Source organism: Amblyomma maculatum, chromosome 7 (genome assembly GCF_055883805.1).
Source record: "Amblyomma maculatum isolate TAMU_Amacu chromosome 7, ASM5588380v1, whole genome shotgun sequence".
NCBI lineage: Eukaryota > Metazoa > Arthropoda > Arachnida > Ixodida > Ixodidae > Amblyomma > Amblyomma maculatum.
In genome coordinates, this window is record NC_139350.1 from 139601761 (window position 1) to 139620369 (window position 18609).

The following is an 18609-nucleotide window of genomic DNA, read 5'->3' on the forward strand; positions in this document are numbered from 1 at the left end:
GACTCCGGCCTAAAGTGTAGCAGGAGGCCAAGGCCTGATTCTGCTAGCCTCTGACCTCTGATCGTTCACCAGCTGCAGTTAACCCTCTGTTTGATGTCGCACCCGACGACATTATTGTAAATACTAAGTTGTAAAAAGGTGTAAATAAACGTGTACAGTCCGAGAAGAGAAGTCGTCATCTCCGCACCGCAATGTGTCACTGAGCCACGGACGCAGCGGTGGTCACCACCACCACTCGGTACGAGCGAAGGCAGCAGAAGAAACAGCAAGAACACCTGCTGTATAGGGAAGACCATCCATTCCCCAAGCCTTCGCCCGATTTGTTTAACTGTGTTCCCGAGCCCATTCTTTTGTCCTAGCGAGCAGTGTCCTGTTCATCTTGGTCAAGTTTTCAAGAATGTAACAGTTGCTTTTGAATCTCTTAATTCTGCTCTCTTTTGCAGAAACGATTCTTTCACAGCGCGCCTTGCAAACTGAACTATCACACCCGGAATCTTATCTTTTGCGGCAGGCAGTCTATGTGCCGTGACAATGTCAGCGGCGTTGAGGACAGGAAGGCTTAGTTCAGCAGCTACATCGTTGACTTTGGATGGAATATCTTCATTGTGAGACACAGGGATGCCGTGAAACTCAAGATTGAGCTTCCTGCTTTGCCGCTCGAGTGCATCAATCTCTTGCCTTATCGCATCCGTATCGGTGTCTCGTGCTCGCGCTTCGATTCCGTCAACCCGTTTTGATAGGTCAATTATCTTTTGATCGTGCGTGCGCACGTTTTTCAGGATTCCATCGTACATGTCGGACATTAATTGAACGGACTGCTGCATGCTTTCAACTGTGTCCTTAAGAGTGATTAGAGTGTCCAGTTTTCCATTGATGCCTACCAGCATGTCAGCAACGTCCACATCCCGAGGCCGCAACTTGCTACTCTGGCTACCTTTAGATTTTGCCGTACGGCATGTTGGACAGCGCCAAGCTTTCCTCCATGCTTCCCCTTTGATTTTGAACGTAGACTCGGCTACTCCAGAACAAGAACCAAAATGATAACAGTAACCACACTCAACACACGGCACTCCTTCATCCTTCATTTGAGCATTCTTCGTTACAGGAAAAACATGCGGAATCCTCGGGAGGAGGCATTTCAGTCAGTATGGGTTAGAAAAATGGTGGCAGCAGTGGCAGCGGGAAACAGAAATGTTTGAAAACAAGCAAGTGTGCACCACTAACCTGCGAAATGCAGTAACCTTTATCGTGCGGCAAGACGCTGTCACTGCTGCCAAATGAGCCGGTGGTGGTGGTAGGAGGCCTGTGACGTGGGCTCGCCTGACGTCACTCCGAAGCTTGACACCTAGACGCCGCCAAAAAGGCCTTGCGCAGCAGCAGCAGCATAACTGTCATGAAGCAAGCGTGCAGATGTGCCTGCGAAATGCAGTAGCCTTTAGCGTGCGGCAAGACGCTGTCACTGCTGCCAAATGAGCCGGTGGTGGTTCAGTCCTCTTTATATCAAGGAACATCATATATATATATGATGTGCATATATGAAAGTGAAAGTGCTGGAAGATATATTAGTGGCTGCACAGCAACCATAGTTCTGCATAAAGAAAGTAACAAAATTCCCACAAAGAAAGGTGTTAGGCAAGGAGACACAATCTCCCCAGTACTATTCACAGCTTGTCTAGAGGAAGTATTCAGAGTCTTGGAATGGGAGCAGTTAGGGATAAGGGTAGATGGAGAATACCTCAGTAATCTGCGATTTGCTGATGACATTGCCTTGCTAAGCAACTCGGGGGATGAACTGCAAATAATGATTGATGACCTAGACAGAAAAAGTAGAAAGGTAGGTTTGAAAATCAATATGCAAAAGACTAAGGTAATGTTCAATAGCCTCGGGAAGGAACAGCAGTTTACATTAGGTAGCGAAATACTGGAAGTAGTAGGTGAATATGTCTACTTAGGACAGGTAGTAACCGCGGATCCGGACCATGAAAAGGAAATAACGCGAGGGTTAGAGAACAAAAGAAGAGCGCCGGGGCAAGTGGTGTTTGTCTGTGGTCCTCCGTTCTTCTGTGTCTATCTCTAGGCGCCCAGTCCAAAAAAACTACAGAACTGTGTCAAACATACGACAGAATATCCTGTAGTTCTGTCGTAACCATCAAACTTTTCTGTAGTTCTGTAGTACTTTTCTGTAGTTCTGTAGTTTTTCTGTAGTATATTTCTGTTGTCTGTCGTTCTGTAGCACGTTTATATTGTAACTACAGAAATTGTTGATGTTACTACAGAATGTTCTGTTGTCAAAACAGGTTTTCCGTCAAAAACCGCACAGAAATTCTGTCGTAACATCAGAAAATGTTTTGTAGTTTTTCCGACAGGGCGGGCACAGTGTCCCACAACATGTTGGCGGCAGGGGTAGGATCATGCCGCTCACCCGCTTCCAAAGTCAAGGACCCGACGTGCCAGACGACAGGACTCTGCCACCAGGCGATGGCGCCGACGACGCAGCGGCTGGCGCAGCTAGACCTAGACGCTCGGAGGGGCTCGGTCCTTCGCAGCAGCTGGATGGCGGTATTGAGCGCCTCCTGGATATAGTTACTCAGCGGATGGACGCATGGGAAGCCGTCTGCCTGCCCAGGCTGTGGAGATGGAAGCTCGCCGGCGCGACTTCCATCGCCTTGTGCCAGCCAAGCCAATCACAGGTCATGAGTCTTTAGGCGTCATCGCCACCGCTGCCTCCAGCCCTGCCGTCGCTGGGTCTGCTGTCGTAGCCGCCAATAACGTGCTCGGCGCGGTACATCATTGGACGTAGTGGAATTACCCACGTTTGACGGCACTATCTCGTGGGATGCTCACCGCATCCAACGGAAGGTATTGCGACGACGAGAGGCTGGGATGAGCAAATGAAAGCATGGATGCTCGTCTCTAAACTGAGAGGCCGCGCAACTGAGCTGCTGCAGAACGTGCCGCCCGACCAGCTGGGCTCTTACACCGTCCTGGTGGGCCTCCTGTCGGAACACTAAGTGCTCCAGGGCAACCCCGTGCGCAGTACCACCGCCTGCGAGCCCGCCGTCAAGAGCCCGGGGAGGCATACCAGGACCTTGTCGCCGCCATTGAGCGCCTGGTTCTTCAGTCGCTGCCGGGGGCACCTAAGAACGTCGTGGCCCTGGTCGGCACCGAGGCGTTTGTCGACGCCATCCGACTCCCTGAGGTGCAGCGCTTGGTCCGTTTTGGGCATCCTGAGTCCGTCCGCGCCGCCATGGCACTCGCCATCGAGGCGGAATTGACTGTTGGCCATTGACTCCTTGATTGGCAGTCCCTACAGTGGCCTTTAACCAACGCGGGCGTAACGACACTCGCACGAACTGCTTCCGCTGCGGCCTGAGGGGGCACTACGCGAGGGACTGTGCTAGCCTTCCGACGTCGGAAAACGATTTAGCGGAAATCAGGGTGCACCGCTCCGTCCCCACACTCCTTCGTTCTCCTTATCCCCTCCTTTCCTCGGCTTCGATAACAACTGAAGCTCCCTACGTACTCGTCGACGTCGCTCTGCTTGACCGGCACGTAGAGGCCTTGGTCGACACCGGAGCGGCTGTCAATGTGCTGGACAAATCGTTTATTGTTAACGAGCCCCACCGGCTTCTTCCAGCCGCCAAAATCCGGCTCTTAGCTTTTAACAGCGCCCCGGTGGAGCAAGTAGGACGTGTCATCATCAATCTGACAGCGCTCGGAAAGACCCTCTCCACTGAGTTTGTTGTAGCAGATAGCCCTATTTGGCCAGTGGTCCTCGGGTGCGGGTGGTGCCAGCAAGCCGGAGTCGTCCTTAATTTTACCACAACAGAACCACGGGCGAGCCGAACTCTGCGAGGGGCGGGTTGGCTTAGCCGGATTTCCAGTCTCGGTGTCGCCCTGTGGCAGTCCCTTGTGTCGGCGACCAAGCGTGCCTCAGAATCTGTGAGTTATCTCGCAACGAAGTGGCCACGTCGAGTCAAGCCGATCGACGTCACTACCGTGACTGTAGCGTCCGCCGTGACTCTGCCACAGGGTGCGGCAATATGGGTGTATGTCAAGCTTGACAGTCCTATCACAGCGGACGTGCTTTTCGAACCCATCCGGTGTTCAGCTCCAGCCCGTGAGATGACCTCCCCTCGAAGCCTTCTGCCTGTGTTCAAAGGAGAGGCCCACGTATTTATGTTTAACATCAGCCGCGCACCTCTCGTGCTGACTCCTGGCACTCAATTGGGTACAGCCTCAATCCTGAACTCCGGATCACCGGTTGCGTCTCTGCAACCTAAGCACCGCCTCAGCACCCTCCAGCGCCGGCGGTCCTACCATGGGAAACAATTAACAGCCACCCTCACCGACGCAGAGCTTGCCTCTCTCAAGGCCTTGCTGCTCGAACATCGCAGTTGCTTTGCTCTAAGCGCCGGTGAACTCGGGTGCACTTCCTGGGCTCAACACCGGATCAACACCGAAAACCGCTGGCCCATTCATCATAAACCTCGCCGTGTATCGCCAGCCGAACGGAGAGTCATCCAGCAGCACGTATGCTGCATGCTTGACCAGGGAATCATTGCCCCGTCTTGTAGTCCTTGGTCCTCCCCTGTAGTCCTTGTGCGCAAGAAGGATGGAACACTCCGCTTCTGCGTTGATTATCGCAAGTTAAATGCTATTACTCACCTCGACGTGTACCCTCTTCCCCGCCTCGATGATGCACTTGATCGCCTGAAGGGGGCCCGGTATTTTTCCACCTAGATCTTCTCTCGGGCTACTGGCAGGTGCCTGTTCACCCCGATGATGCGGAAAAGACGGCTTTCGTGACTCCCGACGGCCTTTACCAGCTCAACCGTATGCCCTTCGGTCTCTCTAATGCTCCAGCTACCTTTCAGCGCCTCATAGACCGCGTCTTAGGCAATATGAAGTGGACTATGGCGTTGGTCTACTTGGACGACGTAATTGTCTACGCGGCTACGTTTGAAGAACACCAAACGCGACTCAAACTGGCCCTCGAAGCCCTTACCTCTGCTGGGCTCCGCTTAAAACCAAAGAAATGTTTCTTCGGTTTTGCAGAGGTGACGTACTTGGGTCACGTTGTGAGCCGGCATGGCATCCGTCCCGACCCTGAAAAACTAAAAGCGCTTACGGCTTACGAAGCTCCCACCACCGCCAAGGAGCTCAAACGTTTCCTTGGATTCGCTTCGTATTTCCGTCGTTACATTCCGGACTTTGCCAAGCGAAGCGCTCCGTTGACCGCCCTGCTGAAGAAGTCTGCAGCAGAAGAAGACCCGCCGCCGGACACCCACCGGTAAAAATGGGTACAAGCGTCCCCCAGCCTGGCGCCCGGCTCTCACAGGGGTGTGCGCTTGGAAGAGGCTCCACAATCCCCGCTGCGCTCCCTCTGGGGCAAAATAGTTTCGAACACTTCAGCCTGCAAAGGTGGTTCGAGTTACCGTGTTTCACGGGGTTCAAAACTGAAAACGAGTCGTGTCCTGCACACGCGAAAACTCAGAAAAGCCTTGTTTCAAGTGCGAAACGCTTTAAGCCAGCGTGTCGAAAGACGTAAAGAGTCACTGTCACTGATGAAGTTCACTTCTCAGAGATCAATGCAGTCCCATGGCATGTCCGGATTTCCGGCTCTTACCTTGTCTTGCCTTTTTTCGTGTGTTTATACTTCATGCATATAACATAGATTTGTATAACAGCTTCGGCGTCATTTACTTAGGGTATATTGAGTTTTGTTTTTCATATTGTTCCGTTAAACCCATGCATTCTTCTCTAGTTTCTGTCTTCTTGTTGTTCCAATGTTTTCCCGTTCTTGTTCGCATTGCATATTGAGTTTGCTCACCAATTATGTAATGCCCTCGGGGAAAAATAAATTAAATTGCAGAACACGAACCCTCTCAGAAGGCTCACATGCAAGCAGATATTCTTGTGAATCTCTTATTAAAACACATGTAGCACTGTTTTCAAATTCCTTCGGTCACTCAGCTTTTCAAGTACAAGCAACTCATCAAAATTGCTCAGCTTCAACAACAAAAAAAAAACACTTCTAAGCGAAGACCGGCAATGACACAATCACCCGCGAACGGACTTCGCAGAAGAATGAATAGGATCGTGCAATTTTTTTCTTCTGAAGTTCGCAATAGTTTTCGGTACCATCCGTGCGTTCAATGAACGCTGATAACACTCAAAGTGATAGCGGCCAAGGCGTGGCGATACTTCACGCTGCCGATCGACTGCAGTGCGCCTGCAATTATTACCGCCGCGCGAGCCATTTTTTATGTGTGTTTTAGTTGTCACCGCGAGTCATTCTTTACGTGGCATATAGATATACGTATGATTCTCTCAATAAATAAAAAAAACTTCGAGCGAAACAGCCTCATTAATTATTTGCAACGACTGCCTTCGGGACGTATGTGACTCAAGCGACTGTGGTGAAGTCCAATTCTTCCGCATTTGCCGGCCTGTGTGGCGAAGTTTCCGCATACGCGGAACGAAGTATCCGCCTCAACCGTACGCACTCCGTAGTTACCGCATCATGTCAGTGAGGAATCCGTATGCTCCGCACACATCCGTCCGCAATCGCCGTACATCCTCTGTACACTCCATTAGGACATCCGTATTGATCATCATCATCATCATCAGCCTGACTACCCACTGCAGGACGAAGACCTCTCCCATATTTCTCCACTTAACACGGTTCTGTGCTAGCTGCATTCACTTGACCCCTGCGAACGTTTTAATCTCACCCGCCAACCTAACTTTCTGCCGCCTCCTGCTACACTTTCCTTCCCTTGGAATCCAGTTTGTTACCCTAAGCGACCATAAGTTATCCTCTCTTCGCCCTACATGTCCTGCCCATGTCCATTTCTTCTTCCTAATTTCCACTAGAATGTCGGTAACTTGAGTTATTTCTCTAACCCACTCTGCATGCTTCCTATCTCTTAATCTTACCCCTTCCATTTTTCGTTCCATAGCCCTCTGGGTTGTCCTCAACTTAAGTAGAACTCTCTTGGTTAGCCTCAACGTTTCAGCGCCATAGGTGAGTACAGGTAAGATGCAACTGTTATATATTTTTCTCTTTAGCGATAGCGGTAAGCTGCTAGTCATAACCTGCGAGTGCTTGTCAAATGCGCTCCATTCCAATCTTATTCTTCTTGTTATTTCCATTTCATGGTCCGTATCTGCGGTTAATACCTCTCCTAAGTAGACATATTCGCCTACTACTTCCAGTACTTCGCTACCTAATGTAAGCTGCTGTTCCTTTCCGAGGCTGTTGAATATTACCTAGTCTTCCGCATATTGATTTTCAAGCCTACCTTTCTACTTTTCCTGTCTAGGTCATCAATCATTATTTGCAATTCATCCCCCGAGTTGCTTAGCAAGGCAATATCATCAGAAAATCGCAGATTACTGAGGTATTCTCCATTTACCCTTATCCCTAACTGCTCCCATTCCAAGTCTCTGAATACTTCCTCTAAGCAAGCTGTGAATAGTACTGGGGAGATTGTGTCTCCTTGCCTAACACCTTTCTTTATGGAAATTTTGTTACTTTCTTTATGCAGAACTATGGTTGCTGTGCAGCCACTATATATATCTTCCAGCACTTTCACGTACGGCTCGTCTACCCCCTGATTTCGCAATGCCTGCATCACTGCGGAGGTTTCAACTGAGTCAAATGCTTTTTCTTAATCAATGAATGCTATGTATAAGGGCTGGTTATATTCCGAGCATTTTTCTATCACCTGATTGATGGTATGGATATGATCGATAGTAGAGTACCGTTTCCGAAACCCTGCTTGATCCTTTGCTTGATTGAAGTCTAAGGTTGTCCTGATTCTATTAGCGATTACCTTAGTAAATACCTTATACGTAATAGACAGTAAGCTTATTGGTCTGTAATTTTTAAGGTCCTTAGAGTCCCCTTTCTTATGAATGAGGATAATGTTTGCAGTCTTCCATGGTTCCGGTACCGTTAATGACACCAGGCACTGCGTATACAGGGTGGCCAGTTTTTCTAGCACGATATCCCCCCCGTCCTTCAGCAAGTCTGTAGTTATCTGATCCTCTCCAGCTGACGTCCCCCTTTTCATAGTTTTTAATGCTTTCTTGACCTCATCCTTCGTCACTGGTGGAACGTCTGACTGTTTTTCCCTACCGCCAATCTCACTACGGTCCTGACTACTTTTACTACTGTAGAGATCTGTATAGAACTCCTCGGCTAGTTTGACTATCTTATCCAAATTCGTGATGACGTTGCCCGCCTTGTCCCTTATCGCATACATCTGGTTTTTGCCTATGCCCAATTTCTTGTTTACCGCTTTAAGGCTTCCTCCATGCTTTACAGCATGCTCAATTTTCTCCATGTTATACTTCCTTATATCGGCCACCTTGCGCTTATTGATTATCTTTGATATCTCGGCCAATTCGATCCGGTCTGTTGGATTGGAAGCTTTCATACTCTGGCGTTTCTTAATCAAATCTTTCGTCTCCTTAGACAGCTTACCGTTATCCTCTCTAACTATCCTACCGCCTACTGCTACCACGCACTCAGTAATGATATCTCTGAAATTATTGTTCCTTGCTTCTAGGGTAATGTCGCCATCCTCGGTTTGAGCTGAATACCTATTCTGTAGGGAGATCCTGAACTCTTTTGCCCTCCCCCTCACCGCTAATTCGTTGATGGGTTTCTTTCTTACTAATCTGTTGCGTTCCCTTTTCAGATTTAGGCTAATTCGGGACCTCACTATCCTGTGGTCACTGCATCCCACTTTTCCGATTACCTCTACATCTTGCATGATGGCGGGGGTTGAACACATTATGAAGTCGATTTTATTTTTAGACTCCCCGTTTGGACTTTTCCATGTCCATTTCCGGTTCTTCCGTTTGCTGAAGAAGGTATTCATGATTCGTAAGTTATTGCGCTCTGCAAACTCAGCTAGTAACTCCCCCCTGCTATTCCTAGAACCAATGCCATAGTCACCTACTGCCTTCTCTCCTGCCTGCTTTTTCCCTACCTTGGCATTGAAGTCACCCATTAGTACAGTATACTGCGTTTTTACTTTTCGCATTGCCGATTCTACATCTTCGTAGAAGCTTTCAACTGCCTGGTCATTATAACTACATGTAGGTGCATAGGCCTGTACAGCCTCCAGTTTATACCGCTTATTAAGCCTTATTACGATGCCTGCCACCCTCTGATTAATAATATAGAATTCATCTATATTACCCGCTATATACTTATTGACAAGGAAATCTACTCCTCGTTGTCGCCTCTCTGGTAAACATCGATGACACAGTACATGCCCATCCTTCAGTACAGTATATGCCTCATTCGGCCTCCTAACCTCGCTAAGCTCTATGACATCCCATTTCATACCTTCTAGTTCTTGTAAGAGCACTGCTAAACTAGCTTAACTAGCTAGGGTTCTAGCATTAAACGTTGCCAGGGTCAGTTTCCAATGGCGGCCTGTCCAGCGGAGCCAGGCATTCTTAGCACCCCCTGCTGCGTCACAGGTCTGACCGCCGCCGTGGTCAGTTGTTCCGCAGCCGCTGGTGACTGAGGGCCGTGGTTTTGTGGAGCTTATCATGAGAGGTTGCGGCCAATTACTGCACCAGGGTGGCCAACTCCTGTTCTGGTGAGGGAGTGCGTTGGTGGAGGTGTTCACCGGCATCAGGTAGCACCCCGAACCTGTTTATGCAATCACCGTGCATCCTCTGTACACTCCATTAGGACATCCGTATCGATCGCATGACGTCTATATGTTCTCCGCACACGACCATCCGCATCCGCCGCATGAAATCCGTAAGTTCCGCAAGAACTTCCGTAATGAACGTATGAAATCCGTTTGTTTTCTGTAAGCGTGATGCGGAAAACGCACGGAATTCGTACGCTTTCTGTGCTGCTGCATACGGAGTCGTTTAAATAGGGAGCGCTTTCATATGACATTGAGGCTTCAAATGTCGACTATCTGACACAGGGAAAAAACAAAAAATCGGCATATTAACAAAATCAACTGAATTTCAGGTGGCTGTAAATTAGCGAACCATCGGGTGACTCGACAAAACGCACACTTCGTTATTTGATCGGCCGCGCTGGCAGGTATGAAGGCAAAGAATGCAAACCTGAACTTCGCGCTCTGGACGCGAACCGGACTTCGCATGTATTATCACGTGATAAAATCTTTCGAAACGGGCTAGATGTGAGCATATTGCAACACACTAGTGAGATGTCATCTTTTCCTGCTTTACTAGACGCTGCAGGTTTGGCAGCGGCTTTTGCAGCCTGAAACACGCACCTTGGGCGCACTAAACAGTCGTATTGCACTCTGCACCAAGCACTACCATTTCGTACGACTGTGAAAAGTAGTTTCGGTAATCATGCCCTTGTCTTAAATCAAATACGCAATGGTAAATGCAACCTACGTACAAAAGGTTTCAAAGAACGTATTTGAACTACAGCGTTCGTTATACTTGCATTGCTCCTTCTCCCGTGTCCTCCATCGAAGCATAAGCTTATTCTTCAAGTTAACAAGGCTCCATAGCACGCAAAACAACCTTGCTATTTTAGGTGATAGCATTTCTGTGAGCTAGTTCCCAGTCAGAGGGACGTGAAGTAATGCTTTACATGATGCAAGTGACACTTGTAAAGCCGGTTAGGATTGCAAACGAGCGGTCGCATACACGAGTATACCTTGTTTCCGCGCGCGTCTACGACGGTGCGCTTGCCGCAAAAGGGTACGCAGCAACATGCTGGTGTCATTCCGAATAGAGCTTGGTGCAAGCAGCGACTGCTGTGATGTTAAAAAATGGAACAATCGCTTGTGAGCATTCCAATCCACCTTGCGGTGCAAGCACGGGTTCCACGAAGGCGCACTTTGACAGCGTACTCGATATGGGAGGCGCGGGCGGACGGAACAATACATGGCCGCCGCGCACAGTTTCTGTCTCTTTCAGTAGATGGCGCTAACTTTTATAAAGCCTCTATTGACTCAGCATGCCATCGTAAGCGGGTTTGGAAGCCCTCGACAGCTGTCGGCGGCCAGGCTCAATGCGAGATCGTCTGCTCGCTCTGATCCTCGCGGCGCTAGCGATGCATGCGCAGGCGTGCTGAATTGTGCTAAAACCATCGAAACGCCGCAGACATGTGACCTAGTGGGAGAGAACTTTCGCTTGGCTTCAAAAAATGTGATATCACAGAATCTCATTTTATTGTTTCCTTCCTCAATGCTTCCTGAATATTGGGGTTTCGCATTAACAAGAAGCAAAGTGAGGTGAGAATCGTCCTGAGGGATTAGACATTGGTAATATAAATATCAATTCTTCAAGCACGCATGTAACCTAACCCAAGTAGCACAAAGTGGGCTATGACGGGGGGGGCCCGCGCTGGGTCCGTGGGGGCAGCCCATACGGGCCCCATGCGGGATTTGCAACACGTACCCAGAGGGGCCCCGCGTGGGCTGCCCAATTTTGCCGTGATCGGTCCCAATCTGTATCCGTGTAAGCAGCCCAAATAAGGCTGCCCGCATTCAGCCCAAGTAGACGAATGTGGGCAGCACACTAGAATCATTAATGGGTCCCACGTTTGTGCAGGCAGTGCCGTCCCATTGATCAAGGTTTTAATTGTGAGGTCGATTAATCCCTCCAATACCTGAATTGTACAGGCGCGGGATTTGTGGAGGCCAGTCCGTTTCGGGCTGACCCACGTGCTGCCCTAATGGGTTCAATCTGGCATTTTCGGGGCTGCCCAAGTTCTAATAATCATCAAGTGTGAAACATTAAGCAGTATTTTTTTGCTTGTATGCGACAGTTCAGTTCAGTCATTCAGTCGTGTCCAACTCTTCGTGACCCTATGGACCATGTCACGCCACGCTTGTATGGGACACTCAGTAGCATTAGAGAAATTTATTCCCAACACTACAATAATGTGGGCTGGCCCACATCACCCCCAACATGTTGGTCTGAATATCTATTTCGATGGTGTGTGTAGAATAGTAATGCCGCAGGAAACATTTGGAGGTCGTTCAGAACATACTCGTAAAGCGGAACAGTTGCTGTTTCATATTTTCTGTCGATACTGCATAATTAACGTAGTTTTTAGAGTAAAAATAGATAGTCTTTATTCACGGCATGGATATGCTTAGGACGTTTATGTGAAACCTCCAGAAAAGACCAATTTATGTAACATGATTTACATAAATTAAATGGTGCCCTAAATATAGGGTGGAGACGTTTCAGAGCGGTAAGCCCACCTACATCAAATTTGGGGCCCACTGCGGCCTTTCATTGGCCGCCCCAATTGGGCTGAGCTTATTTGTACCGCATGGACTACGAATATATGTTGCATTTTCCCGCAAGTACCCCAAGAAATACCCGTGTGGGCAGCGGGGGGGGGGGGGGGGGGCGGGCTGTGCTCACTTTGCAGCCCGGCGCTAACCATGCGGAACCTATACGGCTTTTGCGTGGGCAGCCCCAATCGGACGTCCGTCTTCTATTTGCTTTAGGCCTACATTTGCATCGAATCTGCCCTAAATTGCACCACAAGAGACCGATGCGGGCAGAAGTGGGAAGGAGCACTTGCCTTCCCCGCTAACGGCCATGCGGAAATTATCTAGGTTTTTGGTGGGCAGCCCTATTTGGGGCAGCCCAGGAATTTTCTGCATGAATTCCACATTTCCGTCTGACCTTCCCTCAAGTACCCCTCAAGGGTCCCATGTAGGAAATGTGCGGGCATACTCGTATTTAGCCCCGCCGCGGCCCATGCGGGACCTATTCGGCTTTTTAGTGGGCAGCCCCAATTATATTAGTCCAGGCTTTTCCTACGCAAAGCCAAAATTTTCTTTGCATCGGCACTAAATATTCCCAAGCGGGACCCTTGAGGGCCAGATGTGGGAATATGTACTCAGTTAGCCCTTTCCATGCTTATATGATGCCCAGATGGAAAAAGCATGGGCAAGCCCAATGTGGGCTTGCCCGCTTGATCCCTAAAGGGACCGTCATGGGTGTTATTGTGGTTGGCCAAGCCCAACTTGCCCATACGGGCCCCAGGTGGGCTAGGCAATGTGTGCTACTTGGGAATCTTTATGGTGTCGCCAGTCCATGAAGCAAAATGTGTGTTTAATAATTTTTAACATTAAAGTTTTGTGAGAGTGAGGTGAAAACTGGGAATAAGTATTTCTCGATTTTTGACACATGCGAGCTTCTATCCAGGCACTTTCGGCACTGCTTCCGAGATATGCCCGGTAAATTTCCTTCTTGCGACATCAATAGCTTTGCGTTCTAGAAAAAAACGCCTTGCGCTATATGTTCACAGGTACTTGCCTGCTATTGATTGATGCTACTCAAAAGCGAAGTGATGAATTAACCTCAAAGATGCCTCTCTGGCCACAGGCGGTGTGACGGATTCCTATGACGTCATGGTTAAATACCCGTGGACAAGCTTGTGGCTTTTTGTGGTCATACCAGAATTGATGCATGATTGATCCACAGATGACGAGGCTAGAATCAGGCCAACATAGCGGCCTTCAGCCGGCTGGCCCGTTCCAATTCTGTATCCCTAAACTCGCCAAAGCCGTACTTCGATATGTGTGCTATGCCGCTGCAGGTTGTTTGAATCGATTTACTTGACTCAGTCGCCAAGTGTGCACAGGAAGAATGGCACGTGCATCAATATGTAGCGGACTATGTTGGCTAGATTGAACTATATAATAAAGCACGCACTCATCCTAACTGAAAACAATTTATGTCTATCACAGCTTTTTCGTAATATCCGCTGCTTGTTAACTGTCCGGTTCATAAGCCTGAAATCAAAAATTAGACCAATCAGGCAGGACAAGTTGGAATTCCTCTGGATCCATAAATTTTAGTGTCTACGTAATTGGAGCGCGGTGCACGTAACACTGGTGTGCGTGACGTTAATGTCGCTGATTTTGCGCCTGCGGACTCCTATAACGCGTCGACTAAGGTGTAACGTCAAATGACCTTCCTTTCTATTGGTTTCGATGGGCCTATTGGAGACTCAAAGAAACATTCCAAAACACACGCTGGATTTTCTAATGGATGTTGCGTTTGTTACAGTCGACAGTGAAGGAACAACACCACCGCAGATTTTGGCCTCACAAGGATAACCGGCCTCTAGAAGAGGAGAGCCGTTAAGATAGCCCCTATGTAGACACGTGCGATCAAAGACGATGAAGTGTCTGATTGGTCACGTAGTCCCGCTGAAACTTCACTATAATCGCTCTGATTACTGTTGATTCTTTATTGGTTTTTTAAATTATTTAGGCCATTCTTTTTAGTTACGGGTGATCCGGGTGCCCGTGGGTCCTGGCCGATGGGTTACCTTTACAATCTCCAAAATATATTTGCAAATCCTCTCCAATCTACTGAAGAAAACCAATTATCAGTCCGTTTCCACTCACGTCAGGTATCTACATTTAGTTATTGCCGCAGGAAATTGCATAACATTTCAATGCGCATCAGCTCTCTGTGGCATTCTGGCCAATGAAAAGCTGGTGAATCGGCCCGTAAAGGCCATGATCAGTGATACATTCGGACTTTCCTCATGAACTCTGACGCGTCCCAACTGCCTAAAAGATTTGCTTTGGAAGCAAAATACCGCCTCTGGAGCTTGCTGACCCATCACTACGAATTTCTTTCCTCATTCGACCCACGTCTAAGATCAAGACTCTCGGCCAAAACGTTCTCGCCATCTAAAAACTCTATCATCCACTTCGTCTGAACTCTGCCTTTATAAACGGCTTGCGATGCATTTTGATGAAATGAACAGTCCACATTGTGGCAACTACGGCTCGATCAAGGCTGTGGAACGTATCCTTCTTGAGTGCTATGCGACAACTAACTGGCGTGCGTACTATTACCAATGCATGGAGAAGCTCGTCCCAGTGCCTCTAACAATGGAGTGTCCTTTAAATCTCTCAGCATGCCCTAGGAAATGGAAACAAGCAATGCTCTTTTTATTTGCGTATATAAAAGACACCCGACATCTCGGCAATCTCTGGTTGTACCTTGTGCGTTACATTCAAGCATTTTTCACGCAGTGAACTTCGTAATTTCATTTGTCGTAATACGCTCAACACTTCATGGTTTAACATTGCTAGATGATGCACCTTAGTGCACATTTAATGGCCATATTTTATCTCCCCTTTCATTAATGTTTTTTTTCCACACCACTCTATTTCTGTCTTTCTCCAATTTCCTTGCCCACGCAGAGTAGCATACCAGTGAATTCTAAACATCGACTAAATTCTCTGTTCTTCATTAAAGAGTTCTCTCCCTCTCCCGGGTGTAGGTGATTTCTCACCAGCTTAATCTGCTTGCGTTCTGCTGCTTTGGAGACGTGGGACATGACAGGTTTCTTTTTATCTTTAGGACGCTCTTTTGACAACGAAATTTTCATTCGACATCATAGCCTTTGATGTGAAAGCATTTCTCTCGAACACTCATGCGTGCCCTCCCTGAACTGCGCTTCGTTCCAGCTCTTCCGACGGGGATGTATAGTTAACTTGTGAGTGCGATTTCAAACGTTCACGGCATTATTCAATTCATACCGACGGCCAGCTGTCGCGCACACATGTGCCCGCCACCAGTCGCCTACTGGAGTGAGAGCTTATTTAGTAATTAACACCCGCCCCACACTTGTCTCTGCCACCATTAATCACAGCGCACAGCAGGAACGAAACGCCGTAAGGGACTGCAACATTGAGTGCATGCGTACAGAAATGGGCACCATGCAGCGTCACCTATAGCTCGATGCCTATCAAAAAACTAAGTGGACATCCCTTTTACATCTGGCTGAATCACTGACACAGTGACGATTGAAAAAAGCTCGACTCTTGATGTTGGGCAAGACAGTATACATGCGCACCTCTTTTCCTTCCGCCTACTCGTATAAGACAGGCTGAAAACCGGTGGAAGACAAATCTAAGCCAAAAACTTTCTTGCAGTTATCGACGTCATTTTGCAGTATATACGGTGTTGGAATGGTTGTGGCGTTGGCCTGCTGGGCAGCAGTTCGCAGGTTCGATACCCGTCGCGTAGACCACATTGCGATGGAGGAAAAATAGGAGTACTGAAATTGTGCTGCATGTTAGCAAACCTCGGTTGATATAAACAAACATTTCCGAACCATGGACTATACAGCGTACCTCAGCGCTTAATGTGCCCGTTCGGTACAATAAATAATACATAATAGCAGCCCTCGATATTGCTGTATCGCTCTCTTGTATATACGCCTCTTGTGCAACCTAAAAGCTTTTTGTACCACACAAGTGCGGCCTCCTGCGGAACCTAGAGCTTGCACTTATCAGACAAGTACTGAAATCCCGAAAGCTGTCGGCAAAAACTTATCGTTATTTGAATGCAGGATTCGTCTTTCGCCACCGAGCAAGGAACTGGCACCGGCTGCAGTATCAAGCCCCCCGTGCTTTTGGCCTTATCAGATCATGGGATTCAAGCTCTTGTCGGCAATGCGCAAGTACAATTAAGGATGTGATGGCACTGCACTGCAAGTGCAGAGATCGAGCAGGGCAACGTCGTTTAAAGAAAGTTCAACTGGAGTACGAGTTACCTATGTGGCGCCAAATTACGAGAGTAGTTTTATCCGCTTAATGTTAAAAGTCCCGTTCTCGAGAAAAAACATGGCCTCGACTCAGTCAGGTGGTAGTTGGCAGATGACATGGAAGAGCACGGCTTTGTGGTAAGGTTGTGCGATATCATGAGGCCATGTTGCATGGCAGGATGGGCCAAGTCATGTTATTCTTCTCAGATGGGAGTCGAAATCATCGAGGCCTTTGGATCCCGAGTCGGCAACGCTGTTTTAAGGCTACGCAAACCCGTTCGTGCGGCTTAGTTAATGTGTGGCTTGATATCTACGTCGCGTAGTATTTCGTATAGCAGTATAGCTTACAGCTGTTCTCTAATGAGTGTTTGTGAGCGACATATTAAGGAATCAGTAAATAAACCAATAGCAATGCGCTTATGCACGAAGGAGAATGCGCAAGTGGGGCCGCAGACAAAAGCCATCAACACTGTCACATCACACCCTTCAAAGCAGATCTTTGGTATCTCCCAATTTTTGCGTCACAATGCTTCAGAACGCGTGATACAGACTCTGGGGTTAATATATGTGCAGTGAATAATTTATTCCCCTTCATGGATCACTGCCTTGTCGTGGCGGAGGGGCTTGCGAAACTCGATGAAGTCGTGAGCTCTGCTGTGTAGGGCCACCCAAGATAGACAGGTCACGGCAGAAAGTTCTGACAAAATGTGATTCACTGGAGAAGGTAATGGCAACCCACTCCAGTTTTTCCTGCCAAGAAAACCCTATGGCCAGTCACAATACCATTAATGATATGGCGCCGGAAGATGAGCCCCCCAGGATGGAAGGCGTCCCATATGTTACTGGGGATGAACAAAGGGCGATTCCTAGTAGCTCCAGGACGAATGAAGCGGCTGGGCTAAAGCCAAAAGGACGCTCAGTTGTGGATGTGTCGGGAAGCGACCGGAAAGTCCGATGTTGCAAGGAGATGTATCACATAGCAACATGGAATGTAAGATCTATGGCGCAAGGTAAACTGGATATCGTCAAGCGAGAAATGGACAGATTGAACATTGATATCTTGGGTATCAGCGAACTCAAGTGGACCGGAATGGGAGAATTTAACTCCGGCAATCATTATGTCTTTTATTGTGGGCCCGAATCCAAGAGAAAGAATGGGGTCGCTCTCATAGTAAACAGAAGAATGGGCAAAGCAGTGCTAGGGTACAACCCCAAAAACGACCGAATGATTTCACTTCGGATCCAAGGTCACCCTTTCAACATAACAGTTATCCAAGTCTATGCACCGACCACTACTGCTGAAGAAGCTGACGTTGAGAGATTTTATGCGGAATTACAATGCCTTTTAGACCGCACCCCATCATCAGACGTCGTTTTTCTCATAGGAGACTGGAATGCTAAGGTAGGGAGTGAAGAAATATCTGGAATTACAGGCAAGTTCGGTCTTGGTGACCCAAATGAAGCTGGGCAGAGGCTAGTAGAGTTTTGCCAAGAAAACAACCTGACCATAGCGAATACTCATTTTCAACAGCACAAGAGGCGCCTGTACACATGGAGTTCGCCGGACGGTCTGTACAGGAATCAGATCGATTATATTATTTGCCGACAGAGATAGAGAAGCGCTATACAAGCAGTGAAAACAAGGCCTGGGGCCGATTGCGGCACCGATCATCAGCTTCTTGTTGCCAAGATTAAGCTTCGATTGAGGAAAACGCAGAAAACTAGAAGGCCTTTCAGGTATAATCTGGATCAAGTTCCATTAGAATATGCTGTGGAAGTGAGGAATCGATTTCAAGAATTAGATCTAGAAGACAAAGAGCCCGAAGAGATGTGGACTGATGTTCGTGATATAATACAAGAAGTTGCTACTAAGGTAGTTCCAAAGCAAAAGAAATGCAAGAAAGCAAACTGGTTATCTGAAGAGGCTTTGCAAATAGCTGAGGAAAGGAGGATGGCAAAAGTTATGGGGGAAAGAGAAAGATACAAGGTTCTCAATGCGGATTTTCAGAAAATAGCAAGGAGAGATAAGAATGCCTTCCTGA